This window comes from Chiloscyllium plagiosum, chromosome 36 (genome assembly GCF_004010195.1).
Source record: "Chiloscyllium plagiosum isolate BGI_BamShark_2017 chromosome 36, ASM401019v2, whole genome shotgun sequence".
NCBI lineage: Eukaryota > Metazoa > Chordata > Chondrichthyes > Orectolobiformes > Hemiscylliidae > Chiloscyllium > Chiloscyllium plagiosum.
In genome coordinates, this window is record NC_057745.1 from 26,828,529 (window position 1) to 26,833,979 (window position 5,451).

Consider the following 5,451-nt stretch of genomic DNA (forward strand, 5'->3'; position numbering starts at 1 on the left):
TCATGGTAGCCTCCTTCGCTGTCCACTTCACCACCAATTTTGGTGTCATCTGCAAACTTACTAACGATACCTCCTATGTTCACATTCAAATCATTTGCACAAATGAAGAAAAGTATGGACCCAGCATCGATCCTTATGGCACACCACTGGTCACAGGCCTCCACTCTGAAAAGCAATCCTCCACCACTACCCTATGTCTTCTACTTTCCAGCCAGTTCTGTATCCAAATCTCTGTATTCTATGAGATCTAACCTTGCTAACCAGTCACCCATGAGGAACCTTGTTGAATGCCTTACTGAAGTTCATATCAATCACGTCCACTAATCTGCCCTCATCAATCCTCTTTGTTACTTCTTCAACAAACTCAATCAAGGTCATGAGACACTATTTCCCATGCACAAAGCCATGCTAACTATCCCTAATCAGTCTATGGCTTACCAAATACATGTGAATCCTGTCCCTCAGGATTCCCTCCAACAACTTGCCCACCACTGATGTCAGGCTCACCGGTCTATATTCCCTGGCTTTTCCTTTGCAACTTTCTTAAATCATGACAATGTGTTAGCCAACCTCCAATCTTCCAGCACCTCACCTGCAACTCTCAGTAAGGGGCCCAGAAATCATTTCCCTCGCTTCTCCGAGGTCGAGGGGACACCTGATTAGCTCCTAGGGATTTATCCATCTTTATCTCGAATCATACAATCCCTACAGAATGGAAACAGGCCATTTGGCCCAACAAGTCCACACTGACCTTCTGAAAGATAACCCACCCAGACTCAATCCCCTCCCCTGCTCCCCTATTACGCTACATGTCCCCTCACTAACACATCCCTGAGGAAAATTTGCATGGCCAATCCACTGAACCTGCACATCTTTAGACAGTGGCAGGAAACCAGAGCACCCAGAGTAATCCCACACAGACACAAGGAGAGGTGCCCGAGACTGGAATCAAACCCCTGTCCCTGGTGTAGTGCTAACCAATGTGCCACCGTGCTGCCCCATCTTCCCTTTTAGAGTGAATGTAAAATTCTCTGAACAAACCGCATCTGCATTTACCCATCACCAACCCAGCTGCCTTGCCCCCATCCCCAAGGCATCTATCTATCGCAATCCGAGCTTCCTTGCCCCCACCCCTAACCTTCTATTTATCTCTGAGGCCCCTTTCCCAATCCACAATCCTGATGAAGGGCTTATACCCGAAACCAACTCTCCTGCTCCTCAGATGCTGCATGACCTGCTGTGCTTTTCCAGGGCCACACACTTTGACTGTGATCTCCAGAATCTGCAGTCCTCACTTTCTCCCTCAACACCATCCCCCAACAAACTCCACCAGAGCAAGGTCAGTGTGGGACGCGATACATGAGCTTCCTCTGCTCATTGTCACTGAACAGACAGCAGCCTCTTCACTTTTAAACTAAATGTACAGCTACACTGTCTACATCAAACACTTTCAATACAGGGACATTCTTGAGTTAGAAACAGAGTAAAAGATTCTATTCTTTCCAACTGAAACAAAATCTTCCACTTTTCTTGAAAACTGGAAGGAAAGCTGTCCCCATCAAAGGTTCCCAGGTCAGAGACAGCACACGGTGAAATACAAAGTAAAACTGCCTCGAGTCTGTGAATTAAAAGGAAAGTGAAAGTAAAGCTCTCCCTGCATTGTCCCGATCAAACACTCCCCAGACTGGGACATGACAAGTTAACATACAGAATAAAGCTTCTTCTCTGTTGACTCTATCAAACACTTACAGGGGGAGGCATAGTATAAGGTCAGTCCCTTTGTTTTACCCAAACCTCACCCTCAGACAATCTCTCCGTGGGTCTCACTATCAGTCCCTCAGGTGAGGGAGGGAGGCAGGACCCAGCAGATACCCTCTTGGATCGATGAGTTACGTTTGATGATTGTATCCATGGGGCCTTCACTGTGAGACCTTGTGGAGCTGAATTCAGTCAGGTGACAGCACAGCAGCTCACAGCCACTCCTATTGGTCCAAATGAGATAGGCCCTCCCGGTAATAACTCGATGAGTTCAATCATTGGTGGAAATTGTAGAGATTGAGGCTGGTTGATTGGTTCAATGTTGCTGCTTCTGGTCACATTGGTGTCAGGTGCGTGCAGGTTGTGTGTATAAAAGGAGCTGGTTGCGGGTTTGTGGGGATGGTTGAGTTGTTTGTGATCATGGGTGATTTTGTAGTGAGGGGTTTGTTCCCTTTGTTGGTGTTAGTTGAAGCTGTTTGTTGCTCTGAAACATGGCAACAGTTTCTGAGCCAGAGGTTTCCATGGACAATAGTGAGAGCCAGCCCTGTTCCTGAGAGAGTGCCTCCTCATGGGGGTCCTATTGGTTCCAGTTTCCGAATGTCTGAGGTTGGGAGTGTGTCCCCACTGCAGACTGTGATGGTGCAGTGTGGAGAGCACAACCTGCTGGTCAGGGCCCAGCTGGATTTATTTGGAACCAGGCACCTGATTAAAGCTGCTGACCTGACCCTGGGGAGAGCAGGTTGTCGGCCAACCAGGGTCTACCCTGAGAACCAGACTGTCCTCTTTGACTATGGGTTGCATGAGTGTGGCAGTAGATTGCAGGTAATGGGGGTGGTCTACACTTGCTGGAAGTTTGGGCTACAGAAGGTTCCTGGCTGAGACCATTAATCTTGAGAAGGACCATTCTCCTGCTTTCTCAAATCCTCAGTCCAAGTTCTTCTCCTGGATTGTCTGTACCTGAGCTGTTCTCTCTAGCCTTGTGCTCCCATTCTCATTGGTTTAGAATCCCCTGATTACAGGGGTTGTTCTGTTACAATGTATGTTTTGTCAGTATGAATTGGGTATCATGTGGTGATATATAGGTGGTGTTTTGATACTATGGACTTTCTGCAAATTAGGTTCAGTGACCTTCTAAAGTGTGGTTTTTGACAGTGATTCTTTTCTCAATAGGGAGGTCACAGGAACATAACTCATCGCAGCATAGCCTGTGGCTAGTTTGAGGGAAAGTAGTTCCATTCCCATAAGACAAATTGACTTGATTCCCTCCCACTGGGAGCTATTTTATGAATAAATTGACTCTCTCCTCCTTGAGGAGCTCTACACTTGACCTGTTGGTAATAGTCATTTTATTTAATACTAGTTAATTGTTGTTTCCTCTACTCTTCTGTCTCCTTGCTATTAATCTCACGGTATACTGCTAGCAATCTCTGCTCACAATCTGGAGGTTTCCTGATAACATCGAGAGTTGACGTCAGAAAGATCCCTGCAGCCTTGTTCCTGTGTTAACAATCACCATTTTTTAAAATTAGATTGCATAGTGTGGAAACAGGCCCTTCGGCCCAACAAGTCCATGTTGAAAGTTGACCCACCCAGACCCATTCCCCTACATTTACCCCTTCACCGAACATTACGGGCAATTTAGCATAGCCAATTCATGTAACCTACACATTTTTGGGATTGTGGGTGGATACCAGAGCACCCGGAGGAAAGCCACATAGACACAGGGAGAATGTGCAAACTCCTCAGTCGCCTGAGGTGGGAATTGAACACGGGTCTCTGGGGCTGTGAGGCAGCAGTGCTGACCACCATGTCCCTATTCCATCAATATTTATCTCTAACTCTGCCTGGGAGCCCAACACCATTTTAACCAACACTTGCATCAGGAATTCCATCCTGATTTTTGGAATGATGTAATACATTAAGTTGATGCTAAATGACTAACCCCCTGACCTGTGACCTGTTGCCCTTGAATACTGGTCTCTCCAGCTTGGTGTGGGGAAAGCAGTCTCCTGGGCCTGTCAAGCTCCCTAAAGAATTGTCACAAAGGGACTGTGTCATTGTAAACACTATGTGGATCCTTACCATTTCAGATCAGCGCCTCATTCCTTAACCTGGTGTCTTTGAGATGACTGAAGATTTCCTGATCTACACCACCCACCTGACCCACATCCCAAACTATCCGGGATCAATCATTGTGAGAACCAATGGTGCTGTTGTTCCCATTGAATGTCGTTATTTGAGGTGAGAATCTTTACTCGATTGTCAATATGATCCCTGCTGCTGTTGTCTAACACTATCTTAAAATGGCTGCCCTGTCTCCTTGGCCCAGGAAGGGTAATGTGAGCAGCAATCCCATCAAGCCCACCTGGATCCCATTCAGCTCCACCAGGTCTGGAGAAGGGAATCTGTCATTCTCCCTGCATCTAATGAATGGTATGTGATGGATGGCTGGGGAGGGATCTCCTGGTGTCTCTCTCTGGGAGTTGTACCCATTGGCTCCAACCCTTGTCTTGCTGTACTTCGGGTGACTGGCTGACAGAGCGAACTTCCACTGTCTACTCCCTGGGAGACCTCATTCACATTGAGGCATCTGTTTCAATGGCCAACCATGTGCCCTGAAGCTGTACATTGATCGCTGTGTAGCTACACTGAGCCCAGACAAGGACTCCACCCCGAGATACAGCATCATTGACTACAATGGGTAAGGAGCTCTCTGCTTTCTCCAGCTGCTCCCATCTCAATGACTTCACTCCATTCACTTCATGGCCCTTTGTCCATCTGCAGTTGCCTCCTGGACAGCAAAGCTGAGGACTCCTTTTCAACCTTTGTGTTCCCGAGAGACGGGCGGGAACCGGACAAGCTCCGGTTTGACCTGGATGCCTTCCGTTTCTATGGAGATGAGCGATCCTTGGTAAGAGGAAGCTGCTGATGTGGTTCTCCACCCTGGGGAGGGAGTCACTAAACACTGACTTGTTCTGTGTCCCTCAGATGTTCATCCTGTCACCTGAGTTGCTGCAGTGGATCAGGGAGATTACAGGAACAAAGCTTGTACTTTCCAGAAACTGCAGAATACGTAAGCTCCCTTTCCCTGTCCCTCAGGGATGTTGTTGTTAGGAGAGGTGATGCACCATGTGGTTGATGGGCTGTTTCTCTTGTTTAGCTGGACCCCATTGGAGGAGTCAGACAGTGACATTTGTGCCTGTTGCCATGTGGGGAACTGTGGGAGCACAAGGGAGATGCTGTTCCCTTTCAGAGGAAGGAGAGACCTTGGCCCTGAAGCTGGTAGGACGTTGACCCTCTAGATGTTGGGGATCCCCACCCCACTCCCCCCTCCCTGACTGTGATGTTTGATGTTGCAGAGAGTGATGCTGGATTGAAGTGGGAGGGGGAGGCCTCACTTGGCCCCCTGATCATTCTGGATACTGAGCTGACCAACCTGGCAACTCAGCCCCTGACTGAGGGTGACAGAAGGATGCAGGAGAGGTCTTCAAGGGGTGAGTTGGCTGCCTGCTAGTTTCCCTTTCTGTCCCTGTTTTCCCTCAATAACCATTGGTTTCTCCTTGTTTTGTAGGTATGGAATCAGAGCTGGGTGTGATGGTGGTCCTGACTGTGACAGCTGTCTGTCTGATCTCTGCTTCATTGCTGGCCTTGTTCCTGTACAGGCGACACAAGCAAACACCCATCAACTGGTGA

At 48.1% G+C, this 5,451-nt stretch overlaps 1 pseudogene; it reads left to right on the forward strand.

Annotated features, from left to right (window-relative positions):
* The first annotated feature begins 2,160 nt into the window (after window positions 1–2,160).
* On the forward strand, window positions 2,161–5,451 carry LOC122540853 (annotated as a pseudogene).